At 37.3% G+C, this 18,996-nt stretch overlaps 1 long non-coding RNA gene across 4 annotated transcripts in view; it reads left to right on the top strand.

Moving 5' to 3' along the window:
* LOC111929425 (uncharacterized) overlaps positions 1-18,996 on the top strand; it is a 319,169-nt gene that overhangs the window by 95,074 nt on the left and 205,099 nt on the right. For 2 of the 4 annotated variants that reach the window (XR_002864703.2, XR_015286713.1), the window contains 2 exons: positions 48-191; positions 1,948-4,080. The exons of 1 other annotated variant lie outside the window; for it this stretch is intronic. This is a non-coding gene — a long non-coding RNA (uncharacterized LOC111929425). Of the gene's footprint in view, positions 1-47; positions 192-1,947; positions 4,081-18,996 lie in introns of those variants that run through there. One more of the 4 variants, XR_015286714.1, reaches the window with a different exon arrangement.

Here is an 18,996-nt window from a genome sequence, read left to right as displayed (position 1 = left end):
TACTATAAATTTTTTGTTAATTCTAATCTTTTTCAATCTGCTTTAAGGTCCCTGTGTAGAACTGGCCAGGAAACTGTTCCCAGAGGAGTTATTCTTTCACTGTCAAAATGGGTGGAAGCCCAGTTGAATCTCTTCAGATTCGAGTGCTATTCAATATTTCTTTTAATGGCACAAGTGAAGAAATAGAGTATGTGAGTATGCTTCTCACAGGTGCTGCTGACACCATCCTAGGAAACCTGTCAAAATTTTCTAAAGGGTTTACTTCCAAAAGTATGTTTTCAAATAGAAGACGTGATCTGAAAACACAATAACACTATTTCAGTAAGTGCATGATATTGGATTTAGATGGAAATAACCAGCTGAACAAGAATGGGATGGAAAAGATATAAATGTTGTAGTAATGTTCTTGTAGTTATACTTGGTCACAGATTAAATATGAATTGTCAATGTTACCCAGTAATAAACATGATAAATGATATGCAGTGATCAGTAAAAGAGTTTAACCTGCAAAACTGGTGATCTGATGAGACCTGGTGTAAGTCATGAGGTTCTTCAGTCAATTATTTACAGTCTCATACTTCATGTCTGCATTTGCATGATGTGCTAAGTCTAGAAGGGCTTGCTTTATGATATATTCGAGCATGTCAAGGCTGTTGACATACCTTCTCTCACAGTTACACACATAATTAGATTTCTTTGCTTATTTGCAATGTCACCATGGCATAAAATTGCTTTATTTATTGAACTGCCTTGTTTATTTTAGTTTCAAAAAAATATTAAACATGTTTGCTGATCAACAGCAGTAGCTAGTTCAGACAAGGGTAAACCAGGAAAATTATTTTAAGACTGATGTAGATTCATTGGGATGTGCTGGATTAAAAGTCTCCCACTTGCAAGGCTACATACAGATTCTCATTCCATGTCCAGAAAAGTCACTTTGTGAAATTCAGTGGTCACAGATTAAGCTCTAAAGCTCAGACTGATTACCCGAAATAACAAGGAGTAGTGTTGAAGTAGTTGCCAGTGAACAAACTTTGTGAGAGAACAAGGCTGATAAACACCATTTATTTTTATTTTTGACTTTAAAAAGATGCGAGCATTGAATTAGTTGTACTGGGATATCATAGCATATGGTTGCTCACAAGCATGTTCTTTGTATGGGCCATTCTAGAAATAGAACATGAAGCAGGTTTCCTTCTTCCAGAAGCTTATTCAATAAAGGAACTATTGTGGAAATTCTGAAAAATGAACCCTAGTAACAGAAAAATGTTGCTTTTCTATAGGCAAATAATTGGTCTGAAAAGTACCGCAGAGCTCAGTTGACTATTTCAGGTGCAGGAAATAATGATATTTGTGGAAGAAAAGGAGTTAAGAGCATCTTCCTTTAGTCCAACAGAGCATTGAATTGCTCTTCTTGAGTCCCTACAGCTCCAGGTTACTCTCCAGATACACAAGTTACTAAGGGACGTGCTTGATTATTTTTAGATTTGGCAAGGGTGTAATTATCCATTCTTATTTCCAAGCAGAGGTAAAAGTCTTGTTCTCTTCATGTCTACTGGATTTCATTTGGCCACATAAACTGGGAAGAGATTAAGTAGTGCCCCAACCCATTATACAGTTCATCAGCAACTCACCATGCCAGGCCACTCCCTGGCAGGGAGAGGTAGGCACTCTCCTGGATTTTGGACCCTTTCCACTGCAGAGATAAAAGCATTGCAACAATTTTTTGATCTGTGCAAGTACAGAAAACCATCCCAGAGTTGTTGTGCCATAGGGTCCTATTAAACAATCACGGGTAACATACGCTGTACAATGTTAGCACATGAAAGAAGCAAGCAAGCAGCAAGTTCAGTAGACTTAATTTTCCCATTAGAACTGCTTTCCATGATTTTATTAGCTTACTTGAAAAATTTTACTTCACAGATTTTTATCTTGTTTTTTTTTCAGATAAAGCAAAAGCAAGAGTCATAAAAGCCCACAACTGTCCATGTACTTGTTGGATGTATGGAGAAGTACATATTGACATGAGGCTTTTCTCTGTGTAGAAGACTTTACTTTGTACATAGCTTCTTTCTACTTGGCTTCACATGACTTAGCATCTCTCAGCAGCAGCTCTACTGCAGTACCTCTTTCACTGGAATGCAGTAGGCAGTCTTCTGCTGTGTGAGGAGCTGCAGACACACCAAGCTGGCATTCAAGTACTGCTGAGTGACAGCCAGGGACCAGCTAACAGCTGATGTGCAAGTTGTGAGAGCTGGATCAAGAGCAGAAGGCTTCAATGCAGCACTGGTGGTGGCAGCAGTACGTGGCTCTTTACAGTTGCCTGTTTGAGAAGCAGCACAGCTTCAGTAAATCCTTAGCAAACTTAGTTTTATCCTCCTGCATTTTAATGAAGCCATAGAAGAGACTCTTTGCTAAACAAAGAACCAAGACGTCCCTCAGGTAGTAACAGCATGACAGTACTGAGACATCCCTAATGCAAATCATGCAATCTGCTGTCTCCACAATCCCTGAAGCATCCAGAGGTAGACATGCTGGCATTCATAAACCTCAGATGTAGGAGTACCAGGCTTTTATCAGAACAGAAATAATTCTGTTGCCCTGAAGCTGAACCCATTATCTGTGCTGGTTCAAGACAGCATCTCTACTTAAAGGCAGCACCAGGTAAAAATACCATGGATGCTGTCAAGGCAGAAGCAATAATTCACCTTCCCTTTTGGACTGGAGTGAGGTTTGTCATCTTGGGCTGTGATCTAAGAAGTAGCTGCCATTACTGCTGCAAAGTACAAGAGATATTAGCTTTTTCTGGAGCAGAATCTTGTTTTTACTGATTCCCATCCTTCTGCACTGAAAGGAGGGGGTTAGCCAGCCTTGCATTAGCTGGTGCTCGCCAGCTGTCTTGTTTACTGCTTGATATACATCAGCAAGGGTGGGACCATTGCTTCCAAGAGGTTTGCATACTGCTCTTCAGGACAGAGAAGCAGCTTTTACCTACCATAGAGTCATAAAATCCAAGTGGTTTGGGCTGAAATGAACCTGAAAGATCATATCTTTCCCACTCCTCTGCTATAAGCAGAGACATCTTCCACTACAGCAGGTTGCTCAGAGCTTCAACCTGGCCTCCAAGACGTCCAGGGATGAAGCATCCACAACTTCTCTTGACAACCTGTTCCAGTGTCTCACCACCCCCAAGTAAAGAATTTCTTCCTAATTTTTGATCTAGACCTAGCCTCTTTCAGTTAAAACTATTTACTCCTCATCCTGTCACTGCATGCCTCTGTAGTAGCTCTCTTTTGGTACTGGAAGGCTGCTATAAGAAGCTTTATCTTCCCCAGGCTGAACAACCCCAAGTTTTTCATCCTGATTTCATAGGAGAGTAGTTGACTTCTTAAGAAATACATCTGGTGTGACATCCCTCCTTTCAGAAAGAAGCCAAGGGTCAAAGGCATTCTCATTCACTAAGTTCTCTTTATATCATGGAGAGAGTTGGAAGAATTGGAGTGGGAAGTGCATAGTGTCTGTGCTTTGCTTTGACATTTCACTTCCAATGCTGGGAAGAGTTAAAAGATTGGGATATTTTGGATTTTTCTTGGAAGAAAATCTCAACTTTTCCTGTCCATCAAGATACAATTTGAAAATTCTAATTTTCTCTCTGAGTTTAGGAAAATACCTCTTGGTACTAGAAATGAACCAAACTCTCCCCATTTGTGCATTCAAATTACTTACGATGTCCTTTATGATTTCCAGCAGCAGGACAAATTGGCTTTATGAAGTGTTTCAAAATGTAAAAAGCGTGTTGCAGATTCCCTAAAGATGCAAATACTCATCTTACTTCTTTCCTGTTGCTAGGCTACTTGCCTGACTCACACTAGTGCTGTCCTGGAGCAGGCACCCAGTTTCTTGGCTCCAAGTAGAGCTTGTGAAACACCAAGCCATGGCAGGAATTTTCCACTGTCTTCATTTAAGGATGGTCACACCTCTCCAGAGGAAGCACACAGACAAAAGAGAAAGATTTTTTTTTAAAAAAAAAAAACAACATTGTGGCAATGTGGAAAAAAAAAAAAAAAAATTAAACCAAAATATACTGTTTAGGTTTCTGGAAAATGAGATCCACAAAGACATGGGGGACTAATGGGAAGATAATCAAACTGAATGTAATTACAGTTAAACTCATGATAAACTTCATTTTTTTATGCTAGTTTTATGCACATTTAGTGAGGGCAACTGGCCTGCTAAATTGCAGAGTGGAATTCAGAAGTGACAGCAGCCAGCACAAGGAATGTGACTATCTCTTGGAAGTGACGATGCCCATTTATTACAGCAAGAATAACTTCTGTGCTTGACCAAACAACTATCCAGTGAGAGGGGAAAATGCTTTTATCATGGTTAAGACAATACAAGTATTAGCTTCAGGGTTTTCTCTATGCTGGGGCTAATATCTCACATGAAAAAATTGCAATCAACCACTCAATATAACAAATATTAATTAGGTCAAAGCAGGTGACTCATTTCTGGCTTATGAGACAAGAGTGGTGCCCTTCATCTTTGTTTAAGCCCCCTTAGTTTGTTGATTTTCTGACCATAGCCCAAGATTAGACATAGATTCTCCTGTTGCCAAAGGCTCCATGACTCCTAAAAGATACTGACCAGCTTTTAGTGAGCCCTGGAAACAGTTTTTTCCTTGCTTTCTTCTGAAACAGGGCCTCTGAGCACCTTAAATCAGTGGGATATATGTGCATAAAACAATCTGCACTGCAAAAAGAGGAATGTTGTATTTACTAGCCTTCTGAAACAAGTAAATAACCTCATCTGACTGTGCACTGAGAATTAGTAGTGAAATTGTATGGATTACAACAGTTAACTTTATTTATTGTTTACTTGATTAATTAGAGGAGTTGTGAAGATTTTAAAGTTTATCCTCAGGTTGTCTCAAAAAATATTGTTTGATGCTTGTTTACTGCAGTCATCTTGGCCTTGATTAAAACATTGACATCTGAACTAAGACTAGAACATATATTTTACTACATTCCACATGGAAAAATAATTTTAAAATGGTATACTTTCTTTAAACTAATTTTATCTTTCCTGGCTTTTAGTTGTATGAAATAGTTTTATAGTTAAAAGATAATTTGCATAATGCTTTTAAAAGTCTTAATAGCTATAATAATTTTAATCTACTATGGAGTGTTTATAATGTATAGTGAGCTGAAGCATTTAATTGTGTAAAAAGTAATATTAAGGCACATCTTCTAATCAAAAGAGTAATGAGAATATTAAGTATGATGGGTTTTGTTATTTTTTTCTAATTGCATCTGGACATCCAATTTTATTACTTCTTTTGAAGCCCAAATGACCATGAAAACTGAGGTCAAATCTTCACTATCAGAGATATGCTGAAATCAGCTCTATGCAGGTGTTTTATTTAGAATCCTCTCTGGGATTGCACCAGTTGGCTCTGTTGAGACCTGATCCTTCCCCCAGTCAATCAATTAATGTTTTCCCATTCATGTTCTTTCAGCTAGGTTCAGGGTTTGTGTTATGATTGGTGGGTTTTATTTATTTACTGGAATATGAAAGACAAAAAATATGAGTCCTTATCTTCAGTGTGCTATTTAGGCAGCTATCAATCTCATCAAGAGGTGCAGCAGATCTGACATAAAGGACCTGCAGCTGTCCCGGAACAAAACACACATTGCACATAATAACAGCCCCACACAGATTTCCCCTCTCAAGTGTCCAGGCCAGATACCACAGCATAGAATCAATGCAAATCTCTGAGCAGAGTATAACATGGCCATTTTCCACAGATTTGATGCAATTCTTCTTTTCAAACACACTTTTTCCCCCCCTTTCTCTGATGATGGTTTCAAGTGGGAAAGTCGTTTCTTTGGTAACTATAGAATTTTATGGCAGCTTTGTCGGGAAAGCATAATTTTGATTCAATCTTGCCATCTTTGCAAGATGAGGTAAAATTTCATAGCTGTGCAATGAAACCAGCAGTAAGGAAGAACAAAAATTTCTACCATGCCTCATATTTGTGCTGAGTAAGCTATACTGGCTCTTCTTTAAAAGTGCCTGTCAGAGACTGGAAAAGGTGATCTGTTTCAAGACATCTTGGAGGCTTGGAATGTGTGGTGGGAGCCTTGTTCTGGTGAGGTGGTGCCCCGGCCCAACACAGCCCAGCCCCACAGTGTGTGTCAATCATGGCACACTGGAGACAGCCCCCGCAGTGTCACCTAACCCACCTAACCCTGAGTGGTCCAGAGACCAAAGTCCCACCCAGAAGGAAGGCCCAGGGTGGGTCAGAAAGAGCCTAAGAAGGTCACCTTGAGGCAAGCATGTTCTTTTTTAACCCTACCTTTATCTGAAAGATTTACATAGCTAGACCCAGGAGCTGATAGCTATTTTTGTCTTTCTGTATCTTTTCTGTCTCTCTGTTTCTCTCCCTTCCTTCTTCTTTTAATTCCATTCTCACAGAAGGTAACATTGAATGGTTTGAAGGTTTACTGTGTTCAGCAGGCTAAGTACTTTGCCAATAAACTTTTGTGTGCTTTTTCCTCTTGAGAATATTTGGTTGGGATTACCCAGAGCAAAAGTACCTTGATTTAGCCTGAGGTTTGAGTGACCAGGGTGTGACAGTAACATAAACTTACAGCAGAATTTCCATTTTATCAGGAATTCTAATACCTAGATTATATGTTCTAGCTTGGAAAAGAAAATTGATAGTTGACATTTTTCATAAACCGGAAAGTTCTGATATTGCTTGATGGGGATTTTTTTCTTAATTTAATGGTAAAATTATTTTAGTGTGATTATTTTTATTTGCCTTTAATATTTTTACCATATTGAGGCATAAAATATATGTCATATCCAAAACTTACCAGAAGTAATATTAAATGTATTAAATCAGATTTTGATGCAAAAAAAATTTGTATTGAAACATTTTTTTTTTTTATAGAAGACTCTGAAAACTATCTTCAAAATTTTTTACTTGAAGGGAACATCTTTTGATTTTAAACAAACTGTTTATATTAACTCTTTTGAACAACTTGGCATCTTGCCTCTTATTGTTATTCACTGTCATTGTGCTGATTAATTTTATCCATGTTTTAGAACAAATCAATGAATATTGTTGAAGTTTCATATTAATCCATTGTACAAATTCAGAATCTACATCTCTATGACTTTTTCCCATGGCTGTTCAAAATGGAAGATCAATATGCACATATGGATTTATTTATTAAAAATTATATGCTCTTTAATATGAAAGTAATATGATCTATGTTCTGAAGGTAGAATCTTCTATGATCCACCTGGGAAATAATTTATGTAATTAGGGGATGGTAGTCTTGTCTTTTATCACTGCAGGCAAGGCAGGAATTTTTTTCAGAGACAATGATGGTGTGTTTTATAGCATTGGGTATCAGTAAGTCCCTTAAGGGCTGAACATAAATGCAAATAAATTAGGAGCTTCATTGCATATTTGCAATTTATGACAGAGTGCAGTTTCACCTACCAGCAGGAATACCATAAGAAAAGTAATTCTCTACTAGATCCCTGATGTTTGTTTTGGGATTGTAGGGGGGAAAAAATTACCCAGGCAAAACAGAGTTCTTGTTTGCTCCAGAAATCTGAAATTTTTACTGTTTATGAATTTCAAGTCTGAGTACTATTCCAAGTTTGTCCCTTCTCCCCCTTTCTTGCCATTCTTACAGCAGATTTTTGGAAGTAGAGATGATGGGTGCCTGAATACACACATGCCACAAAACTGTTGTTTAAAATCTGTTTGTTCTAACATTCCTTTACCTCACTGATCTGATAAAAATTAAATTATCAAACATAACTAATAGTGTACTGTACATTATAGATCAGAGTGAGTTGTTTTAATAATAACTTTTGTCATTTGTAGTGATTCAAATGCTTGGCTCAGGGGTGTAAAAAGGATATTTCTCCATGCCTTCACAGTATAAACAGTCTTGCATGAGCTTTGCAGTGGCATTGACACATTCAGTGATGTTCCTGAATGTCCATATGACATTCAGTTCCCTGCTTGCGTGCTGCAGCCTTGTCTTTGTAGACAAAATCAGCTGAACCTGCAAATCTTTTCATCATTTTGTATGCACTGATGTTATTGCTCAGCAAAGTCATGTTTTGGAACACAAAGAGGGAGTTCTTTGGGAGGTTCTTTGGGATGGCTCTTTGGGAACCCAAGAGAGGGTTCCCAACACCAGACTGAGGGTGTGTGAAGGAACTTAGAACAGCATCAGTTTCTGCTTTGAGAATTGCTTTGTGAAATCCAGTCTTATAGTGTGGGTTCTTGGAATCGGAGTGTTTTATTGAAGTTATGGCTGAAAGGTTTTGGAGACATCTGTGATGATTTTCTATCTTCATTACATTTCTACTGTACAAGACTACTAATCTGTTTATTTATTTCCATGAGCATTTTTCTACATGCCCATCTGTTTGGCCTTTGGAATGCTTATATCAGGAAGTTATAACCTGGAAGAGGTCGACCTGAAACAAGCTGCTGTTTTCTTCCAATCCATCTCTCCTTCGTTGCTTTTCTCTTGTCAATTTTTTTTTAAGACAAAGTACATGTTTGTAGAAACCAAAGCCTGAAAACCTTCCTGTTTACTGGTGCATTTAACTGTCAGATATACTGAAAGCATTTAATAAACATTATTCTGCTTTGAAATTAGCCATATCTAGATAGAAATATGTTTTCAGGTTATAAGACTATTTTAGATTGTTTCTTTGAATGGGTAACTCTGAAGTAGCTTATTTTCCTTTCTTCATCCTGCAGCAAGAACAAAAGTGCCTTTATGTTTTCTCAAGGCATAAAATAGTTTGAAGTGTTTGAAAACTGCATGCTGAAAATCCTCCATTTCTGGCTTTCCATTGAATCCAAACATTATGCCAGTGCCTGGTGCTCCAGATACATGCAAATATATGTGCACCTGTCTGCAGTGGAGCTCTTCACATTGATAGAAATGTTGCTGTTTACTTCAGTGATTGCCCATTGAAATAATGATAGTACATTTATATTTAGATAGTAGCATCTATTTCAAATGATCCTGAAGAACCTTATCATCGTTAAGAGTCTCTGTCAGTCATAAGGAATCCCTAGGGGTTTCAGTGCATCACGTTTGGATTTTATCACAGGAACAGGGATATGGAGTTTGGGGGATTTGAGGAATGATCTTCTGAGTCAATTTGCAATCTTAACCACTTTAAAAGGAAAAATCTGTGCTAGTTGTTGAACTTAAACATATTTTTAGTAACCTGAAGCAACTTCCAATCAAGGTGGGTGACAAGATAGCTGAGAAATTGACTAGACCAGGGGGCAGAAAGGGCAGTAGTCAGTGGTGCTAAGTTCACCTGGTAGGAAGTTATCAGTGTCATGCCTCAGGATCTCATACTGGGGCCAGGAGTATGTCATGCTTTTATTAACAACCTGAAAAACAGGATGGAGTATCCCAGACGATTTTCAGGTGATTCCAGATTGTGGGATGACTGCACAATGGAAAGCAGGGCTGCTACTCAAAGCAGCTGAACAATGATGAGAAAGTGTGCTGACAGGAGTATGACAGATCCAAGTGCCGAGTCCTATAGATGGGATCAGGAACCCCATCCTCAGACCAGGCTGAGGGCGAAACAGCTGGAAGCATCTTGGCAGAAATAAAAAAAAACCTCAGGGCTGTCCTTGTGAAAAGCGAGTTGAAGGGGAATCATCAGTGTGCCCTTGCAGCAGAGAAGGTCAAAGGCAATCTGGGATGTATTAGAAGGGCTGAGGGAGAGCATCCTTCCTCTCTGCTCATCTCCCTGCTCACTGGATCCAGTCTGGGCTCACCAGTACAAGATAAATAGAGATATACCAGAGTGAGGCTTGTGTGGAGCCATGGGGATGATGGGAGACTGCAGTGTGAGGTGTATGGAGCTGTGAGCTGAGGTCCTTCAGCTTGAAGAAGAGGAAGAGGAATTTTATTTGTCTACAGCTGCCTAATGGGGTCATGTGGAGGAGCTGGAGCCTGAGTTTTCTCAGAGGAAATCAGTGGAAGGATTAGAGGGAATGGGAAATATTTCAGATCATTACTATGAGTTCTCCAAAACAGTCATGTACACATGCACTTAAGATCTATAAATATCTTCCAAAAGTTCTGTTTTGACAGGATTTGGGACTGAATGTATCCAAGGAAACTAATTCTTTCTCATCAAGTAGAGTTGAAACTGCATTAATATCACATACATTAATATATATGCCAAGTGAAAGAGTTTTAAAAGTATTTTACATATGTACATCTAAACTGTATAATTTCATTTAAATACCTTAAGTAAAATTATTCTGCATTTAGAAATTACTGTGTTCTTTTTGTATATTGAATGTTCTTATATTTTAATTTAGAACTTGCTAACCTAAACCATGAGAATCCTTTTCAATGTCAAGTAATCATTTCTAAATATTTTTTTCTAGAATGTAAGAGATGAATTTTTTAGCAAACACAATTCTAAGCCCATCTATCTGCATTTGTTCATGTGACAAATGAGGGAAGAAGAAAATATAAAATTATGTTTCTAAAGACAATTCAGACATTTTCCTTTCTTATGCAAATGGAAACCTTTGGTATAAAATCATGCACAATACTTTTAAAGATAGAGGAAGAGAGGAGAAAAATCTGGGATTACAGCTGTTATGTAATGACCAGCAATTTTTAAAGCTCTTTCCAGACTGTTGCCTTTTTAATGTTGGAAAAAAAGTATTTACCAGATCCAAGTAATAATTTTTTTAGTTGAACTAAATACTTTTAAAGACATTCATAGCCATGGTTGTATTAGCAGTAGAGCCACAAACCAGTTACTGCGCCTGATGTTTCCCCTATCTCACAAGTACCACTACAGAGAACAGAGAGTGTGTGCAGGGCTAGCTCCCTTCTCCACGGCCTCAAAGGTGATGGTCCATCCTGCCTCAGCAAGGAAAAGGACTGGAGAAAACAAGGTTGGGATACACAGGCCACGTTCATTTTCTACATCCTGACCATTCATCTTCCATGATGAGCAGGAGAGCAAAGGGTGCCCAAGTTAATAGTGGCGTTAAATCTTACAGTGAATTTCACGTAAGAAGATTGCTGTGGTATTTTGCTTCAAATAATTTACAGAGGAGAAAATGCCATTTCTTTGTACTTCAAAGAATAATTTCATTTCAATGCTTTAACTCCTAGCACCTTTTGGCTTTTTGTTTTAAATTGCAGCCATCCTTTTTCAGGCTTTTTCTCTATCTTAGGCCTTCTTTTGGAAATGGCATTACTCCTAGAGAAAATACATGTTTTTTTTACTGCTCCAACTTCCAAACTCCAAGAAAAAGAGCATATCTCTTTTCCCATAGGACAATATCTATTGTCTTGTATAGGACAAAGTAATGATTTCTTAGATGTTTATTAAGAGAGCTGAGTGAAAACTGCAAAATATATCAATAGATTGTTGATAAATGTAAAAATGAGTGGCTTAGCTGCTACCTTACCCCTGTTCTGGATTTTAGCAGGGAGCAGCTGATCATTACCATCACTTCTGCAGAAGAAGCATAAATATACTTAGGACTGTATGAAAATACATTTTCTAAACTATGCCTCTGAAGTCAGAATATGTTAAAGTCACAGATTTGAATCCTTATACCACAAGCATTTTGGATGGGAGGAATTGTTCAGTTCCTTAAAATACATATAAGATTTCTGAAAGGGAACTGTTTAAAATCCTACAGTAAACATATTTCTGCTTTCTTTGCACTTTGGACTGTGCTATCTGTGATATTATGAAGCACATAAACAATGCTGAGAGAAAATAAGATGTAACATAACTAATATTAGAGTAGCCTATTAAAAAAGCCCAGTAAAGCATGTAGGTGCCCAGAAAAAAACTTCAAACTCAACCAACCCAAAAAATTAGAAAACACAAACTCACACAACATTCATGATCTTTCCTTGCTATGTTTAGATAGGTAGTTCCTTTCAAGTTGTTTCCTTTTCATAGCAAACCCAGAATTGTTGAATAATTTCACATCTCTCTTATGAATACATTCATTCATTCATTCATAAAACAGAAGCTACTCAGTGATTCTCACAGCACTCAGATGCCCAAAACTTTGTCCCATAGGAGTTTTATGAGGAATCAGTGAGGAAGCCATGAGCACACAGTGGCACAAAAAGCACCAATTACCTGTTTATGCCTTCAGCATTTGTCTGGCAAAGCCAATTCCAAGGGCAAGGAGGTTCTAAGAATAGGCTGCAATCTACTGGTGTGGAAGCAGAACCCAGAGGGTTTTCCAGTGTCTTTTCATTCCATCAAGAGACTGAGCAATCTTTTCCTTCTCTGTTCAACTTGTAGGGGAGAAACATTGTGCTAACTGTTGAGGGGCCAAATTGACTATTCAGGAATGTGATGTTGCTGTAGCTAAGAAAACCTACCATTTATTTACAAGGTTGGACCACAGTGTCCCAACTTAAATGATAAATGAACCCCTGAGATCTTATAATTAGTGGACATGGAGTTTGACCAGTGTAGGAGATGCTAAGCCCTCAAGAAATAACTGTATAGCAATGGAAAAGGTTAATCTAAGTGACACTTTTGCATAAATATCCAATAATAAATATGCTCCTTAATGTCTGTTAAAATCAAACCATATCACTCACTTTGCTGCAGTCCTCATCGCTGGTGGTCAGTGAATCCCTCCCATGTATTTTTGTCTTCCTCTGTAAGGGCTTCTCAGGCATTTTGTCATGTCTGAACACTAATTTGGTATTTCTGTACTCCCTTCTGAAAGTGTAGCACGTGATCCATACATCTAAGCCTTGTACAGGATAATTAAATAAAACTTTTATTGGCCTTTACAGTCCACAGTAAAGATCTGCCATATACAACCATCATTATGGCTGAGTATTTCATAGAGTCAGAGATCTTCAATCACGACCAGAAGATTTTCTGCCTAAGAGGGGTGGAGAGCAGCACAGACTTTGGGGCTGCATACCTGAGTAGCTGCTGCATGGAATAGGGAACTAAATTTGCTGCAGCTTCCTTGTGTGCTGTTGTCACATTCTGTCAAAAGTCATGAATGCTCATAGGAAAACAGCAAAATATCCTTTATACTGCACAGGCTATCAGTGTATTGAGAGATAATTTTGGGAAAGCTAAAGCCTGAGAAGAAACACAACATAAAAGCTGGACCACCTGTTGGGGAAAGCTGCCTAGCATTCAGAGGTCATTCCAGGGTTTTCACTGTTATCATGCAGTCAACATTTACATTGCTATTAGAAGAATCCCTTTGTAGACTCCTTCAGCTTTTCAGTGTAGTGAAACTCGGGTGGGTAGGTGAGGGGCTTTTTCATTTTGAAAGTGTGTGAATGTGCACGCCTGATGAAATAAATTTGGTATGCCAGTTCTAGGGTGCCTATTCATTAGTGTCCTCCTGCTGTTCACATTTTATTAATGAAGCAAACCATCACCCCCCTACCAGCAGACACTTAATTCCTTCCCAGAATCCATCTGCTTTCCATGGTCCTTTGAAGCCAGCTTTTTATGGAGTCAGCTTTAACAAAGTCTTACTGTCATGGGTCAATTAAATACCAAATATTGTTATTTCACAGCTACAGCTCCTTTAAAGAGTCTCTTAGCTGTGATTAATTCTAAGATGATTTCTGGGGAGGGTTGGACAACCAAGTTCCTAGTTTAAAAGAAATTTATTCTTAGAGGAGATAATGGAATAAAGGTGGAATATGAACTTAAAATGGGAAAATTAAGAGCATGATTGTGGAGCTCTAAATAGAGTCTACTTAGACAAGTAATCACACTGGCTGCTTATTATGGGCTGCATGATATTTTAAGGATAGTTTTTAACTCTCATGATGAATGTTTCAATCTCAATCAATGAATGCACATATGCATCTAAGATTTTATGATTTGCCAGAAAGTTAATAAAGAATGACTATACACATACAATTATTTTAGGTGCAATATAGAATAAGAGTATTACAATAGTATTTTGAGAATATCCATGACTCTTTCAGGTACTGAAATAAATTATGTTTATAGTCAGTTTCTCTTCTAATGTCATTCCATTATATCAAACTTTCTGTATCTCCAGTTACAAGTAAACTTTTTTGACAAATTTAAACTTTACTTTCTGTATCTTCAGTGACCGATTTAAAAATCACTTTTTATGTCTTCAATATTATGAATGTATAAAAATATATTCTAAACCTATATTAAATATTAAAAAGTGTCACTTATATGACCTCCCCACTTCTAAAGGTCACTTTTGTTCTTCAGGTTGGTGTCACTACTGAGTTAATAATAACACTGTAATGTATAGAAGGGCATCACTGATGAACTGGTGGCAGAAAGTTTAACAGAATGGATGTGGTGGGACCTAAAAACCAGTAGGGCTTGCATTTCATTTGTGCTGAATGCCCAACTTTATCTTCCAGCTCAACATCTGCTGCTGAAGTTTGGGGAATACATAAAAAGATTTGCTATTTGCATCTAACTTTTCTATATAAATTATTGATTTAACCACTGACATTCAGTTTATTGCTCTCCTGTGTTTGCATTGTCTAGGATTTTTTTTTAAGTTAAGACAACCCAATGCACAGCACTTTGCATAGAGGGTGACAAATTGTGAACTGTATCTAAACTGAAATGAGGTGACCCATAACTAAGGAGAAAAAAGTGTCTTCAGTAACCACTGCACGTGTGTAACTAATGCTTGGATGGAAACTTCTTCATCTTCCTGCTTGATCTGAGACTTGTGGCATTTGAGATCCATGAAACACATAGTGCAGATGTAACTCACAGCCCCTGATAAAGGGTGACAATATTTGAGTGGTGGGGTAGAATATACAATTATGTTATTGCCAGTAAATTAGGCAAAACTCTCTTATCTGCACTAATTGATGTGTTTGTATCTGGACCAGACACTGGTGGATTTGGGGATTGCTCTGGGGTTTGTTTCCATGGTCACTCCTGATACCTGCCTCACAAACCATACTGGATGTCTGTCTGCCTGTCTCAGCAAGAAACTGCAGTTTGGAAATCCTGAGCACAAAAAATATATGATTTTTCTTTCTGGAGGTAATTCTGTCAGAAAAGGTGAATGATTCTGAATTGGATAAAGGGTGAGATGGTAGTTTCTTCTGTTTTTATTGGAAGAAACTATACATGGCCTATCAATTTCATGCACTAAATTTATATTATACATGCACGCGTACATACCTATATGTTTTTTATAAATATGAAACAAAACACTCTTTCGCTTTTTTTCTTTTTCTCTAAATCAGGTATCTGTCAGGATTCTGCTTGTAGTAAAAACAGACTATGTCTTTGAGCCATTTAGTGGAATGACAGGGAAGCATTTTTCAAGTGGGTTTTTTTTGCTAGCATATGGCTAGACACTCTTTTTGTTACCTTGCCTAATTCTGTAAAGCTATTGCTAGAATGTTAGAAAGGAGAATGTATTAGCTCCATGCCAAGCTCCATGAAGAGTATTGCAAAGTCACCATATGCTGTCCTGGTCTAGGTAATTCTTGTGTTTGTCTAAGCCATTAAGTTTAAAACTGTTTAAGAACAGAATATGAGCCATGACCCCTGGTACAAATATTTATATTCTGTTATGTTCTATAAATGCTGGGGTTTGTAAGTATCAAATATATAACCGACATCTTGAGGTAAGCTGAAGGATTTATCACTGTGGGAAAAAATAATTTAATCTCCATAAACATTTACATACAAATCCTGCATATAGATAGGGAAATAATGGATAGTCTTAAGTAAAGGAATTGTAAGACTTGAAAACAGAGGAAGATGTTTTGATATGTGCCTAGTGTCTAACATAAACACATTTCACTGTACTTTAAGTAGTCCCTGCTTTTTTATGTACTTTTTTTCTGTATTATGAACATACCAGGCTTCACATTATAATAACAAGAATGAGGATTGGTCATAGTTTGTATCCAAAGACCATGCAAGCCAGAAACCTAGATTTCCTTTTCTCCTTCTATATTTTTTTTATTCAACACATCTGTAAGAATATGCTACTGCTTGAAACAGCCTAGTCCAGGTAAAATTTCAATGCCCAGCTGTACCGTATGTCCATACTTTATTTCCAAACAAAGTATGTTTATTAATCAGCTGCTAACTAATAAAATCTAAAAAAAGAAATTTCTAGTTTCCCATGCACTATGCTGGATTGAAATAAGAAGAAATCTGAACATTTTGCTCGTTTGAAAACGTTCAGTTTTTAAACAGTACATTATGTCATTTTAATGTCACATGTTTCAATTTAGTAAGGAAAATATTTACTTTTAAGAATAGGAGGTGATATGCTGGAATATAAAACAGCAAACATCATGTTGTAATCAATACCTGGAGGTGACTGTTGCAATGTTAGTCATAACAATGCCGTTCTCAAAATCATGTGTTCATTGTACTGCAAGTTGCATATAGCATAGCCCTCTCAACAAATTCATTGAGACCTTTATATTCCTTCAAACATTTTTTATATTAACAATCCACATTTTTTGACCAGTTCTATTGATTCAATTTAGTGGTGAAACACATAAACATTTTAGCTTCTAAATATTGGTTCATTCTCCAACTGGGAGTAAATGAACCAAAAAAAAATTTGCAAGTAAAGTAACAAAAAACTGTAGCCTTACTGTAAGTCTGGCTAGTGCTATCATACTGTGTTTTGAGATATTGCAAATTTTCCTCAGGTTCCCATCTTTCTTTTGTGAAGACCCTTTTCTACACTTATGAGAATGAATGTGATATTTATTCCACAGGTATTTTACAGAGAGCTTTCAGGCAGATAGTAATTTGTGTGGTGACTTGTGTGTTGCAGCTGAATAGACCAAACATTTATTTCTCTTTGTGCTGCTAAAGTATGAAAATAATCTTTAAAAAAAGCCCCAAAACAAACAGATTTTTATTGTTCAAATCACAGTAAGGCTGTTTAATTTATAACAAAGTGCTCTACAAAAACTGTAACTTCAAATGTAAACATGACTCCCAGTGCCCCTGTCATGTACACAAACAAGCCACTTAATCATCAACCTGAAATTGCATTTTAACCATTGCAACCTGAATGCTTACCCTCTAAAATGCTTCACTTATGAAAATACTGGGAGAATTCTTTGCATCTAGAAGCTTAGAGTAACTTAGAAATATTTGGTATTTAATTTTCAAGCTTCTAACCTCTAGGGCATAATTTTTTTTGGCCATTCAGCTTGTTTTATTTTTGGTTTTATTGTATATATTTCTGCATTGATTTTGATTGCCTTTTTTAATCTCTGGGCAGGACCTAACCTAAACAATTTTTAAGTGATTCTTTTAAATGTTCTATGCTTTGGATAATTTGGTTGTTTGTGAGATTTCTATATTTACAACTGCATGGAGTAGAAATCTAAAATAAAATAAAACACAACCATATACAGTGAAAAACCGCCAAAATATTATTTTTGTTTCAGTACTTACTAGTCTTCCTTGCTAAAGAAAAAGACTAACTCTAGACTCTTCTCTTTTGCCTTCCCACATGCACTTGTTTAATGGTTTGCTTGAAAATTGGGGCCTCACACTCAGGATGATATGCCAAGAGCCCAGATTTAGCAGTGCAAAGTGTTTGGCAGCAGTACCAATTTTGTCATCTCCCACATCCCATGATCTGTCCTTACCTCTTGCATCAGCAGCATACCATTTAAAAGCAAGAAAAAACAATCTGCTGTCCTCTCTTCCTCCAAATCCTCAAAGCAGTAAGTAACACAACAGTTCAGCTTAGTTACTGGAAGGGAAATATTTGACAACATTTAAAGATGATTCAGCTGTGTTCTGAAGAAGACAGTACCACAGAATCACAGAATCATTTCATCTGGAAAAGTCTTCTAAGGTCATTGTCCACTATTAAAGCATGTCCCTAAGTGCCACGTCTGCATGGCTTTTAAATACCTCCAGGAATGGTGACTCATCTGCTGCCCCAGGCAGCCTGCTCAATGCCTGACCACTGTTTCAGCTCAAGCCTTTCCTTATTTGAAAATGAAAATAAGAAAGGTGTATTAGGTATTAGAGAAAGGTTAATCAGATATTGAGAGAATCAGAAGTCAGGTCCCACTGTCTTTCTGTTTGTAATGCTCCTGGCATTGCAAAAGCCTGAAAAGAACATCATATTCCTGTTTCCTTGGTTTAGGGAAAAATTAAATTCCTGCTCTGTGTTTTTCTCAATGAAAATATGTTTGAAAAATTTTAGAGTTTTTTGCAGGTCCAAATTTTTTATCTCCTTAGTGTTATGTCTTCGTATTACTCCTCATAATTGTGAATATAAAAATACATTTTTTCCTATACTTCTATTTCTGGATGGAAACAACTATATGCATATATCATAAAAATAACTCCTGACCGAAAGAAGTTGTGAATGGAAAATACTTGTTCATGTTTCCTATTATTGGGATTGGGATTAAGAAATCCCAAAATTCCTTCACCAGCCCTAGTCTGGACTTTTTGCACTGATCAGAGACATGTCCTTCCTTCAGTTTATCTTTTCAAAATTCAAGAACCTTAAGAGGAGTAAATGACAAGTACTCAAAAATTTTTTAGGAGTTCTCTTTATTGAGAAAACAGGTGAACAGCTATATTTATGCCCAACCCTACAGAGAGGAACTGCTGATATTAAATGTCATCAGTGCAATGCTCTCTATTGAACTGTCCCATCTGTATGAAAAGTGCACAAGGGGAAGCCTGGCTGGTGAGTGCCTGGTGGTTTGGAGGTTGTGCTACATTCTGTGTGATATGGCCAGCTCACACTCATCTCACTGGTGTGTGCTTTCCTGAATAAGGCAGGAACAAAGATATGAAGATGGATTGCTTTGTAGCTTTTTCAGGAGAGATGAAATTGATAGCACCTAAAATGTGAAGAGAGTCTCATCTGAGTGGAATGATGTATCAGGGGAAACTGTGACAAGAAAG

The sequence above is a fragment of the Cyanistes caeruleus genome, chromosome 5 (genome assembly GCF_971803275.1).
Source record: "Cyanistes caeruleus chromosome 5, bCyaCae1.hap1.1, whole genome shotgun sequence".
NCBI lineage: Eukaryota > Metazoa > Chordata > Aves > Passeriformes > Paridae > Cyanistes > Cyanistes caeruleus.
Note: the sequence above shows the minus strand (reverse complement) of the source record. Positions and strands in the feature narration are given on the sequence as shown.